This window comes from Festucalex cinctus, chromosome 9 (genome assembly GCF_051991245.1).
Source record: "Festucalex cinctus isolate MCC-2025b chromosome 9, RoL_Fcin_1.0, whole genome shotgun sequence".
In the NCBI taxonomy this organism is placed as follows: Eukaryota; Metazoa; Chordata; class Actinopteri; order Syngnathiformes; family Syngnathidae; genus Festucalex; species Festucalex cinctus.
The window spans coordinates 24,453,709-24,468,175 of NC_135419.1; positions in this window are offsets into that span (position 1 = coordinate 24,453,709).

A 14,467-nucleotide genomic window follows, 5' to 3' on the forward strand; every position below is an offset into this window, starting at 1 on the left:
AATGAGGTCCAATTAATTGACGTAATTTGCACATCGTTTTGGAGTACAGCACAGGACTGGACTTCGACCGACTAAAGCAATATGAGCTGCACGTCCCGTGGACATCAATTGTTTAGTGGGGATCGAGAGTCTCATTCTGTGAAGTGGCCAGCTTTGAATAACATTATAAAACTTCTTACCTCTGAAAACATAGTTTCATTGGATATGAAGAGCCCAGTCTTCAGTATTGAGGTCGTGCACGTACGAGTGCGCGCAGCGTGTACGAGCGTGCAGTTTGTTTTCGGCCACAGGTGGCAGTAGAGATTTGAAATTTTAAATCTTACAAAGAGCTGCTTTAAGTCCTTGTAAAATAAAACTCGTCATACATTCAAGTTACAACAACCTTCTGGCTCAGTTCTTATGAGCAGTTGGAGTGTTTTCAAAGATAAACCCAAAAGGCAACATGCATGTTGAGCTGTAAAAATGCTGCAAGTTCACCCATGGATTAAAGAACTTGTACCACGCAATGATTACAGTAAAGCTTGCGTGATATAATAACGCAATGTGTGAAGTGTAACTTTAGCTTGTTGGAAAAGGAACTGTTATAGAGGTATGGCTGGATTAGGACCCAGGAGCAGACAGACGTAAAAGTAACAACAAAGGTTTATTCAACAAAGCAGCAAATATAGTATCAAACTAAAGGTGGCTGGGCGTGGCAGTGACTGGGCTCTCAGCACATCCGGACTAAAGAAAACGAGAGAACAAAAGGAAGTCAGTCTTTACAAGGGCGCTGGGAAAACCCAGGAAAAAGCTTGCAAAAACACCAAAGTAAAAAACTCTTGATTAGGAAAACCAGGAATGTTTTCAGGCAGCAAGAACGAGTACCGTGAGTATGACGAGACGTTTTGGGGAGGAGTGGAGGTCAGACCAGAGCTTAAATACTGAGGGTGATTGTAGATTGGAGGCAGCTGCGTGTGGATCCCAGCACAACCTGACCACGCCCAGCCCTGAAAAGGGGAAAAAAAAGGAAAACACAGGAAACAGAACTACTAGATGCCAAAGTAAAAGGGGCCCAAAACAACCCACAACAGGAACACAAAGGAGAAAGAGCGTAGCGGAATGTGGATGCCAAATATTTTTCTTGAGAAAGATGAATCAGTTAAAATTAGAAAGGATTAACTGTCCAATTGACGACCTGACTTTTTTTTATTTTTTTGCAGGGTAGCGCCTGCCTGCAGAGGAGGATCATAGGGAATTGATTTCTAACAAGCATGAAGTGTGGTTCTTGTCGTTGAATGCTCGGTCACAAATGCACTAATTTCATACCTTCTCTCTTCAGATGGGGTTCGTTTTGTATATTATTGCGCTCAGGTAATTGCTTCCACTTTGTGGCAAATATTTTTTGCTACTTTTTGTGTGGCTCAGCACATGTGCCTTCCATGTAACTGTGACACAATTGCTTCATTGAACACATCATCGAGAAAAGTTAGACAATAAAAATGGACGAGAAGAGGTCTTGTGTATTTTGTTTAGTGGCATATGTGACATTTGACCACAGTAAGAAGACAAATTAAAACTTAAGCAATTTAGAGGAGACTATGGAAAGTGGACTGATGTGGGAAAATGGAGACTGTGTGTCATGTCTGGGTCACGCCAGGGTTAAGTTTGAGTTCATGACCTGTTAAGTTTGGGTTCATGTTCAAGTGTCTGGAATTGATGTAACAGCAGCTAGTTTCAACGGGTTTTAAGTTATGTGACAGCTATGTGATGTCAGGAGCTTTGTGATGTCGATCTTTAATCCTTTACTTAGTCACAACCAATCAGATCGATTCACTGTCTGGTCGTAGCCAAACTGAGAAGTGTGTGTTTTTGTCGGATTATTACCACTGTTTCTCTGTGCATCTTCACAGCCCAAGGGGGCTTGGCGTCTCGTGATTGTCGATGCATTCTCATTGTTTTTCGTTTAGTCAAGTTGTGTAAATAAAGAGTTAAAACCTTATTTGCGTCTGTGCTTTTGGGATCCAGCCTTCAGAACTTAACACTGTCGGGCTAAATACTACAAGTTAATTTACCCCAAGTGGTAACGTGGATTCATTTTTGTATTTTCAAGTGGTCGTCACACTAAAATGCAACGAGGCAAGCAAATTTGTTTGACTAATGAACAAGCAGCAGTGGTCTCCTTTATCCAGCAGTGTAAACTTTTTTTTATTTTTTCATAATGGCCCCTCAATTAATCCCCCACCCCAGCTACTGAGAGGGATAGTGCTGCATTGTAGTGAGCAAAAATTAACTATTAACTTCATTTCATGGTTAGGGAATTTTCAATTACTCCTTTCAGCGTTTGTTTTCAATCAATCCTAACACATTGGCTAATATTCTTTAAAAACAGAATACAGCATCTTTCAAGGCTTGCTACACGACAAAATGCAGATTGATTGTTGTCTCAATTCCTTGTTTGTGAACGGCCAAGGTAGAAAATCTGTTTACAGAAAACTATCTTTATTCCTTTCGTATTTCGACAACATCAATGTGAGTTTTGAGCTTCCATATCAATCTTACTTCTGTAACTCCTTTCTCATTTCCCAATTCTCATTAGTTAAATTACTCTTCATCACCACCATCACCACTCTAACATTCTCCAGCACGCTTTCATCATCTCCTTCATTACATCCTTATTGTGCCATTTTCAAACCATATTTTGACCCCCTTTCATTTCTTCTCCAGGCTTTGTTTCAAGCTAGAATTGATTCCTGCTGTTATGTGAAGAAACAAACCCTAATTCAAATAAATGTGATGGCGAGTAAGGGCAAATAGATTACATTATTAAATTGCACACTGTAAATGGACAACCCCACAAGTCAAGGGGCTATGAGAAAAACATGATTACATTTGACATAAGACATAGGACAGCTGGCCTTTACTGAGCAATCTTTATCATAAATACACATATTAAAAGTATAACTTGAAAATGTTCTCCTGACTGTTCTCTAGTCATGTAACGATACTCTGCTTGCCACAGCTCAACTTGTTATTGATGCATTTCAAGATACTATCACCTGCTCAGCCACGTTTCCAAACTTTCCCGTCTGTTATTCTATGTGTGACATAAACCAATGCTGGTCACTGATTGGACGAGCCTATAGTGGTCTTCATTTTACCATGTAAACAAACATGCTTGTCCTGTTGCTGTGTAACTTCTTGTATAATTCAGTGAATAACACGCATCCTGAACATATTTTTTCCCCTTGTATCTGTGTATAATACAGTCCCCCCGATTTGCTGTTATCCGTTAGAATCAGATTGAATAATATGAATGAAGGTTCAAAACATACCAATAAACAGTAAAACCCATACTCTTTTCTCATATCTATAATTAAGGTCTTTCAAAGTATTTATAAAATGTTTTCCAAAGTCTTGTTCTTGCACTGTACACTCTTACATTTTAGTCAGCTATTTTTTATGTCTTTACTTTGCTTTAACATTTATTAGGGCCCGAGCAGCGACCGCTGCGAGGTCCGTATTGTTTTTCGTTCAAATTCTTCTTCTTCTTCTTTATTCTTCTCCGCAAACGATCACATTTTTGAGGACCTAAACATTCACGAAAACTCACCAAACTTTGCACACTCTTCGGGCCCGGCGAAAAATTTGATATTCTGATGTTGTCATAACAATGTGACTCTATAGCGCCCCCTAGCGTAGAAAAATAAAAACCAATCCCGGCACGTTTGACCTAGAGCTACGAAAATTGGCAGACACATGTAGCACCCCGGGACGCACAAAAAGTCAATTGGGACCATGTAGCTAAAATGTACAGGAAGTGAGCTATGAATTTTTGAATAAGGAGAACTTTGGAATTTTTGGTCAGAAACGCCTTAACATGTTGCTCATGACCCACACCGAATATTGTACATTTTCGCTAAAGGGCGTGGCTGCTATGGTGCCGCAAAGTCTGATACATTTTCATGAGAATAAAAGCTGCTTTAACATGGTCCAATCTTCTCAAAATTTCACACATTTGAGGAGAGTCCAGCCCTTAAGACATCTACGAACTTATATTTCATCTTACTGATAGCGCCACCAATTTTTTTTCTTACGAATTTTCTTCAATGTTTTTCTCCAGCCACGTGAACTGGACCTACCTCATATTTTCTCAGATGAGGGTTTCGGCTTTCATGATGTCACAACATGAAGTTTTTGAGTTTTCGCGAATCGCTGTGGGCGTGGCTAAGCTCTGTTCCCCAAGAAAACAACGCAAATTTTGAGGGTCTAAACTGGCACAGAAACTCATGAAACTTGGCACACATCTGGCCTGGTAAAATGAGCAATATTTTATTGTTGATTGTGCTATTTTTACAAAAATGACTCAATAGCGCCCCCTAGAAATTTTTAACGAAGCAGCCCCGGTTGTACGTTTAAGCAAGATACGAACATTTTTAGGTGTACGAGGGAGCCCAAGACCTACAAAAAAAAGTCTCTTGGACCCATATGCTAAAATGAACAGGAAGTGAGCTCCAAATTTTTCAATGTCCCATTTTTGATGATTTTTGCACATTTACAGGGGGCATACTTTTGTCCACTTCTCTCTGGAATCAGAATCCTGCCAATACTCGAAATCTCGTAACCTCGGTTTGAAACCTCGTAACTTCGGTTTGAATCTCCAAAAACATTTTTGTATGACTGAATTTTTTTTTTGAATTTCCAAAAAATTGTTTTGAATCTCCAAAAAATTGTTTTCAATCTCCAAAAATATTTTTTGAATGACTGAAAAATCACTGAAAAAGTTTAAAAAAAAAACACACACAAAAAAAAAGGCATTTTTTAAAGTTTGACTTTACAGTGTTTCACCCACAAATTTTCAGAGGTTGCATGTTCACCCTGTGCCTGCGTGGGTCTTCTCTGGGTACTCTGGTCTCCTCCCACATTCCAAAGACATGCATGGCAGGTTAATTGGGTGCTTCAAATTGTCCCGAGGTGTGCTTGTGCGTATGGATGGTTGTTCGTCTCTGTGTGCCCTGCGATTGGCTAGCAACCAGTCCAGGGTGTCCCATGCCAGGCAGTTCTTCCATGGTCCTGTGAGCGTCGCTGTTTTGTAATTCAATGGGACTTTGAATTGCAGTTTCAAAACATTGAAAACATTTTCAGTCTTTCAACCAATGCCCAGGCAAAACAATGCCAAAATGCCTTTTTTAAAACTTGACTTGTGGCCGTTTTGAACCTCTGAAAGTTTGTGGGTGAAACACTGTAAAATTAAATTAGGGGAAAAAAGGTTGAGTTCCAGGATTTTGGATTTTTTTTTTCTTCACTCACTCATTCACACACTAAGCTTCTGTGGGTAAGTGAGTGAAAAAAATAAAATAAAATTCGTGCGTGCTTTCAAATTGCCGCGGGAGTGACGTCACGCAGCTGACACGTTCGCCCGGCCCTGTTTGCGACACGCCACCCCCTGCTCTGCGATTGGCTGGAGGGTTGTAAATACTGTCTTTCCACAGAAACGTCCCGCTGTTTACAAAACAAAAACAAAATGGCAAAATACAGGCTGGGGAGGTGGGGGTTTAGGACGAAATTACCACAAAAGATGAACAAAAACACAGATGCGTATAGAGAGAAAGTTAGTGTGTATATCCTGTATTTAAAAAGTGCATTTTCCTGAGTGAATCCAGCAGACAGCCCCTTTAAGATCCCTGTTGAATAGACTCTATCCATTTAGGATCTTTTTTTTATTTTTTATTTTTTTTTTATGTTTTGCTCTTTATCACTGGGTGCTACAATATTTAGTCCATAGTTTCCACTTTGCAGCAGTAGTCCATTTTCTTCCTCCCCTTAGTCTCCTGTTGGATCAATTTTAATTTGAATACAATATTAATAATTCATTCATGCGAAGGAACATGCTCTATTTCACACATGCGCAAGTCAAATGTCAACCAGTGCAGTGCATCCAGCAACTTTCGATAATAAATAGTGCATTTTTTTCTGCAGGATGAGTTTGCAGTTATGACAAGTTTGTGGCGCAATGCCGACAGCAGATGTTAACATTTCTGGGCAGACATATTCTGCAGTGAGAGCTCAAGATAAGAAAGCGAGTTTTGATCTTTGAAACTTTTTCCAGGTCATGGAGCCTTGTTAAAATGTATGTTGTACAGTAGCCTGCTGAGCTCATAACAAACCACCATCAGGGATTCTCATGTATATTTTTAGGATTTGTAGGGAAATCATGTTTTTGGACCCATCTGTTAGATAGTTGAAAGACTATCATAGATGTGTTTACACATGGATATGGCCAAGAGCCAATTAGTTCCGGGTGCAGCTAGGAATTTAAGTGCCGAGCCATAAACAGATGATATTAAACTCCAAATGCATCATTTGAAGTCCAGTGATACAAATAAACTAAACAAAAATAAAAAGTCAACACCGTTGTATTGCACTGTGCATACATTAAATTAAAATATGCATGATTACCAACATGCAATTATATTTTGATTCCTTCATTTGTTTGTTAGAATCTGTAATAGGAAACAGTATGCTAACAAAAAATAATCCAACCATTTTCAATTCTGCTAATCCTGAAAAGGTTGAGGTGTGCTGAAGCCTATCCAAGATGACTAGAGGCAAAGTATACCCTGGATTGGTTGCCCGGCAATTGCAGGGCACTGAGGGCAGCTATAGATAAACAACCATTCACGCTCAAGGACAATTTAGATTCTTCATTTAACCATAATGCATGTTTTTGAAATGAAACCCGAGTACCTAGGTAAGACTCACACAAGCACAGGGAGGATATGCTGACTTCATACAAGAAGGCCAGAGCCTTATTGGAACCTACAACCTCCGAAATTGTGAGATGGATGTGCCATCATCAATCAAAAATAGTGAGCATGACCAGGGGCGGACTGGCCATCGGGAATTTCCCAAACTGCCGGTCCATTTTCAATTTTCAACGACATGAAGGAGAAACAGAAAGATCATTTTAAATGTTTGTGGCAGTTGTTAATCAAAGTTGGTTTGTTGTTTTGTGTCATAATTATGTGGAAATATTTATGCAAGAGTCCTTTCCACAAGAGAAACAATAAATATATCACAGTATGTGGTTATTTTTGTATTTGCTTCAAAGCCTGTGTAGTACACTGAACAAAAATATAAAGGCAACACGTTTGTTTTTGCTCCCATTTTTAATGAGTTGTACTCAAACATCTAAGACTTTTTCTACATACACAAAAGATTTCCCTCAAATATTCACAAATCTGTCTAAATAAGTGTTAGGAAGCATTTTTCCTTTAATACTCCATCTCACCATACATGTGTGTCATATCAAGAGGTTGGTTAGACAGCAGGGGCGGACTGGGACTAGAAAACAACCCTGTGGTTTTTTATTCCGACTGGCCCACAACAACCGGTGCACGGAAACTCTAAACGGATATCACAATACTTAGTATAATAATCTTTTGGGTTAATTTTAACAGATCAAACAAATCATATGTAAACGTTAGCTGGTGAAAGTGCATACTTACAGTCCTGCAACTCCATAATTTAATTTTACTCCATCCTCAGTGACAGTCTATGCTCAACTTAAACAAAGCATTAACGGGAATTACCAGGTTTGTTTATCCAATTGATTTGTATCAATCAATTTATTTTTAATTATTAACCTTGATTTAGGCAGCAATTACTCATCCTGTACAAATTACATGTAACCACATGTAACTGTTTGACCGCCAAAAACATTTAATGACGTATGTTAAAATCCTAATGAATGCAGCCATGAACGGTAATTGACGTCATCTAAAAAATTTTTTTCTTTTCTTTTCTTTTTATCAATGGGCAGTGCAACTTCTTGTGGAGCGCTGCCTGGTCATTGGAGTTGTGTGATCAAGAACACCCACTAACTATGGCCAGCAGATGGCAGCATTGTGTCTCTTTTTCAATGGACTCAAAGTGTGAAATTCCAATGAAACATGACGAATCTGATGAAATTTAACATTTTCAAGGATTACGTGAATGATCAAAGCCTTTGTCACGTTAAATCTAATTCACAGTGTCACAAAAAAAAACAAATAGTGTCAAAGTCGCTAAATGTATCTGAAATGCAGAAAATGTATCTTTTCACAAAACGCTTGTTTTCTCATCTTTTCAATTTTTGTCACTCAAATTACCTATTTTCAAATGGTGTTTACTAAAGAACAGAATAAGGTAGAAACATACTTTTATTTACTAATGAAAGAATGGAATCCAATCTTTCATATGGTATCCACCATGTTTAAGTAGTCATCGCGCACAATATTCTGTTTGCCTTGAAAGATTAGTGAAAATACTCAAAATCGGCTGTCGGGGTTGTTTTGAGAGTTAATGAAAATACATCACCAATTTAACAGTATTCAAAACCATGATCCTTGTGTAAAAGTTAAGTATTTTAAGAAAGCTAACTACCTCATACCAGTGGTTGCACTGGTCACCTATTTGCATCAGGTGAAAAATGTGCGACCAGGCAACCAGGTATGATTAGCTAGCTATTATTATAGTATTAGAATAGAGGTTACGTCATACACCCGGGCTGAGTTCTACATATTCCATACTTGTCCTGTCGCCTACTTGCCTGGGGAACAACATCCACTTGCTAATTTGGCTGTAATTCTTTTATCTGTCCCTCCTTTGAGGCTGAGCTAAGGTTAGCTGCGTTGCTACTTCGGCTAAAAATCTCACGTCTGTTCATACATCTAGAGACCCTTCAATTTGTAATTTTCTATGCTTCTTTTCTATGACTTTCTTTGCACCTCCCGTTCCTTTGCTTTTTTTGCTTTCCATCACATCGTCGTAAATTCGTAACATCATTTGTGGCTTCACTCACCAATGTGCTTCGCCTACAGAAGGCAGCTTTTTGTCCACCGGAAGCGTTTCAGGCAGTGCGTTTCCATGTAGTTAATGTACTTCGTCCGTGGGTGCGGATGCGTGTAGATTCCGTTTTTTTGTGACAAAGAATACAAACATTCCTATGCATTTATTACTGAATGACGCCCAATGAGTCTAGGGATGTCTACCTTAGGAACCAGTACAGTACAGTTCCTGGCTGGGAATTGATAGCTGTACTCAACAGTACCAACTTTCAGTATTTGTGTATGTGTGTGTTTGTGGTAATAATAAAGAATGTATTTAAGAATCCATCCATCCATTTCTTGACCGCTTATTCCACACAAGGGTCGCGGGGGGGTCTATCTCAGCTGGCTCTGGGCAGTAGGCAGGGGACACCCTGGACTGGTTGCCAGCCAAATGTGTCACATTTCAGTTTGGTTGGGGTTGAGTTTTTGTTATATTTTGGTGAGTGTTGGTTGTCTGGTGTTCTTGTGTGTGTTTTCCCCCAGTCTCGTTAGCATTAACCTTGTCCACCTGCTTGTGTCTTCCCTTCCCCGTGTGTGTTGCTGATTTGTTCCCCCTGCCTGCTGTGTCTCCCAGGTGTGTCCTGTTAGTGTCATTAGTGTTGGTATAAGGGAGTGATGTTTGTCTCACGCGGTTGTGGGTGCATGTTGAATGTTTGAATGTTATTCGTTGCACGTTAGAGGTTATACGCTATATGTTAGTCTTCCAAGTCATCCACGCCACGTCTTCCAAGTCATCCACGCCACACCTAGTCTTCCAAGTCATCCTAGTCATCCACACCACGCCAAGTATCAGCATCTTGCCACGCTAAGTCAGTCCAGGTTCGTCATGTCAGTTCTGGCCCCGTTCGTCATGCCAGTTCTCCCCCCGTTCGTCACGCCAAGTCCATCCACGTTTCCCACTGTCAATAAAGTCATTCTAGTTGCTGTCATTCCTCTTCTCCCTGCCTGGTTTTTCCGCCTCTGGGTCCATCCACCACACCCCCACCATAACAGAATGCTCCCACCAACCTGGACCCTGCGGAAGCCTCAAGTCCCCGTTCCGGCCCCCCGCCGGCCTCCAGTCCCCGTTCCGGCCCCCCGCCGGCCTCTAGTCCCCGTTCCGCCCCCCCGCCGGCCTCCAGTCCCCGTCCCGGCTCCGCGCCGGATCCCGGACCCCGTCCCGGCGCCCCGCCGGCTCCAGGCCCTCGTCCCGGCGCCTCGGCAGCCCTTGAATGCTACGCCTGTGCCGCTGCTGCCGCTTCAGCCCCTGGCCACTTCCCCGCCGCAGCCCCCGGCCGCAACGCCTGTGCCGCCGCCGCAGTCCCTGGCCTCTTCGCCAGTGCCAATGCCGCAGCCCCTGGACGATTCGCCTGTGCCGCCGCAGCCCCTGGACGATTCACCTGTGCCGCCTCAGCCCCTGGCCGCTTCGCCAGTGCCGCCACTGGACACTGCGCCTGTGCCGCTGCCGCCCCTGGCCGTTTCGCCTGCGCCGCTGCAGCCCCTGGCTTCTCTGTCCCTGGCCGACGCAGCCCCTGGCCCCTCTGCTCCGGGGCGATGCAGCCCCTGGCATTTCAGGTCCCCTTGTCGCGGCCAATTGGCGTCTCAGGTCCCCTTGTCACGGCAGAGTTGCTGCCTTCTCCAGCTTCCTCGTCTCTGCCCAGCCCAAGTCCCAAGCGTCCTCATCTCGGCCCCAGCCCAAGTCTCAAGCTTCCTCGTCTCGGCCCCAGCCCAAGTCTCAAGCTTCCTCATCTCGGCCCCAGCCCAAGTCTCAAGCTTCCTCGTCTCGGCCCCAGCCCAAGTCTCAAGCTTCCTCGTCTCGGCCCCAGCCCAAGTCTCAAGCTTCCTCGTCTCGGCCCCAGCCCAAGTCTCAAGATTCCTCGTCTCGGCCCCAGCCCAAGTCTCAAGCTTCCTCGTCTCGGCCCCAGCCCAAGTCTCAAGCTTCCTCGTCTCGGCCCCAGCCAAGTCTCAAGCTTCCTCGTCTCGGCCCCAGCCCAAGTCTCAAGCTTCCTCGTCTCGGCCCCAGCCCAAGACTCAAGCTTCCTCGTCTCGGCCCCAGCCCAAGTCTCAAGCTTCCTCGTCTCGGCCCCAGCCCAAGTCTCAAGTTTCCTCGTCTCGGCCCCAGCCCAAGTCTCAAGTTTCCTCGTCTCGGCCCCAGCCCAAGTCTCAAGTTTCCTCGTCTCGGCCCCAGCCCAAGTCTCAAGTTTCCTCGTCTCGGCCCCAGCCCAAGTCTCAAGTTTCTTCGTCTCGGCCCCAGCCCAAGTCTCAAGTTTCTTTGTCTCGGCCCCAGCCCAAGTTTCAAGTTTCTTCGTCTCGGCACCAGCCCAAGTCTCAAGTTTCTTCGTCTCGGCCCCAGCCCAAGTCTCAAGTTTCTTCGTCTCGGCCCCAGCCCAAGTCTCAAGTTTCTTCGTCTCGGCCCCAGCCCAAGTCTCAAGTTTCTTTGTCTCGGCCCCAGCCCAAGTCTCAAGTTTCTTCGTCTCGGCCCCAACCCAAGTCTCAAGTTTCTTCGTCTCGGCCCCAGCCCAAGTCTCAAGTTTTTCCGTCCCATCTGCCACAGTCTCCGGGCCTGGGGTCCGCCCCAAGCAGTGCGGTCATGGTGGCCGATCCGGGACCTAGCGCCAGGCAGCGCAGAAGATGGACCCACCGCGGGGACCCGCCCTTGGCGTTGCCACCCCAGTTTCAGCCCTCTGAGCCGAAGATTATGCCTCCTCCTGGGCCGCCCCCGGATGCGGATTTTATGGCTTTGTGTGAGGCCGTGTTTCGCCCCCTTGTGTCCTCCTATTCCTACCCTGGTTGAGGGCTATTTTGCTCCCGTTCCCGTCCCCGCCATCCCCGTTTTGGCTTGTTTTTGTTTTGGGGACGTCTGGGAGCCGTCCCTTGCTGGGGGGGTACTGTCACGTTTCAGTTTGGTTGGGGTTGAGTTTTTGTTATATTTTGGTGAGTGTTGGTTGTCTGGTGTTCTTGTGTGTTTTTCCCCCAGTCTCGTTAGCATTAACCTTGTCCACCTGCTTGTGTCTTCCCTTCCCCGTGTGTGTTGCTGATTGGTTCCCCCTGCCTGCTGCGTCTATCAGGTGTGTCCTGTTAGTGTCATTAGTGTTGGTATAAGGGAGTGGTGTTTGTCTCACACGGTTGTGGGAGCATTGTTCGATGTTGCATGTTGAATGTTTGAATGTTATTCGTTGCATGTTGCACGGTGCATGTTAGAGGTTATACGCTACATGTTAAGTCTTCCAAGTCATCCACGCCACGCCAAGTCTTCCAAGTCATCCACGCCACACCTAGTCTTCCAAGTCATCCACGCCACGCCTAGTCTTCCAAGTCATCCACGCCACGCCTAGCTTTCCGAGTTATCCACGCCACGCCTAGTTTTCCAAGTCATCCACGCCACGCCTGGTCTTCCAAGTCATCCACGCCAAGTATCAGCATCTCGCCACGCCAGTTCTGGCCCCGTTCGTCATGCCAAGTCCATCCACGTTTCCCACTGTCAATAAAGTGATTCTAGTTGCTGTCATTCCTCTTCTCCCTGCCTGGTTTTTCCGCCTGTGGGTCCATCCACCACACCCCCACCATAACAAATTGCAGGTATTTAATAATAAAATCTCAAAATATTTTCACTCACTTAAAACCCAGAAATGTATTTTTAGCATGTGAAAGCGTGCATGAGTGGCTGACATAATTATCTTGGTGTGTACTCCCTGCTGCGTTCATCTGCCACAGAAAATTCGCAATTCTTCCATTCCCATACAGTCACAATTTACAAGGATCCGTTTAGGCACCGAAACATGGGACCATTTGATTTCACATGAATCAATACTCTGTAGTACTGATTCAAATTGGTGCGTATTTAAAAAGTAACGACTTAGGTATCCAGCTAAATAAGTCTTGTGCTTGCACAAAAATCAGGAAAGCCAAGCATTCGCACCCTGCATCTAAAAACTCACTTTCACATGAGACATGTATGTATGTATATATATATATATATATATATATATATATATATATATATATATATATATATATATATATATATATATGTATATGTATATATGTGTATACGTATATATATGTATATATATATATATATATATATATATATATGTATATATATATATATATATATGTATATATATATATATATATATATATTAGAGGACATTGATGAAAACATGTTCAGCAACACGGGAGGCCAATGCCACTTGTAATCAAACTGAGTGGGTTCCATCAGTCCACTTATCTGCTGTTAATTACCATTATAATGGAGGGGAGGGAAGGAGCCTGTGTCTTATTTTCAGCACGTCCTCATGATCCAGCACTGGGAAATGGAGAGATGCTAACACGTACCAATTTATTCAAGATCTACTTTGTCCTCTCTCGGTCACACAGATAGACATCGTTTGTTGCCCTGTTCAAATCTGTCAGATAGCGTCTACAGCTCTGTCTGCTCCCTGCATTATAATTACAAGTTCAGCTACTTCCTAAACTCTGCCAACAACTGTGGGCACTATTTTCATGCCCATTGCAAGTCTGGCACGAGGCGCGGTCTAACTCAGCGTGGAGGCAGGCTAGACCAAGTGATGGTATTTGTGCAGACCTGTGCAAGCAGCATGGTACATTTAAAAAGTGTTTTACGCCATTGTGGGTGAGAACAACCACTGCCTCTTGTTCCTTTTAACTCTTTGACTGCCAAACGTTATCCAAAAAACCCCAACAGTGCCAGCTCATTTTGAACATTTTCACTTATCTTTCAAAGCAAACAGAATATGGTGCGGTATGATGACATAAATATGGTGGATACCATATGAAAGATTGGATTCCATTCTTTCATGAGAAAAAAAAAAGTATGTTTCGATCTTATTCCGTTCTTTAGTAATCACCATATGAAATTAGGTCATTTGAGTGACATAAGCGAAGATACAAAAATATTAAGAGAAAACGTAGCTTTTTTGTGAAAATATACTTTTTTTTTTTGCACAACAGTGTCTTTGACACGGACATTTTTTGTTTAGTTACAAGGCAATGCTGCACAAGACGTTGCGCTGCCCATTGAGAGAAAACAAACAAAACAAAACGTAATAAGTGTAAATTAACGATTTTGGCGACATTCATTAGGATTTTAGAATACGTCATTTAACGTTTTTGGTGGTCAAAGAGTTAAAGGCTGTGCGAGAAGTGCACTGATACTGATTTACTTGAGAGCAAATTATGTTTGGAACTTGCAGAGCTACAGAGGCGAATGAAATAAAATTGGCGAGGGAGGTCACTGCTCTGTGAAGAAAACCCTTGGAGACCACATATAAATACTAAAATGTGCAGTTTCTGATTAAATTTAGAAACAAATCTAAAAATAAAAAATAAAATAAAACTAAGAGAAAAGTGCTTGAAAATAAGAAGTCTGAAATACCCCCTAAAAATACCTCAAATGTTCTCTTGTTCCGCCGACCTAATGGCCAAATTGATCCTCAAATATAGGAGTTAAAATGAAACTCAAATTTCATTTAATTACTTTTGTGGCATTATTTGTTTGATTGTTATTCTCTTGTAACTGTGGGAACATTTGTTTTAATTAGCATAATATTTCAAATAATAATTACTGTTCATGGAATGTGTGCCCGACAGCATGCACACAACCCTGTTACCGTAACTTT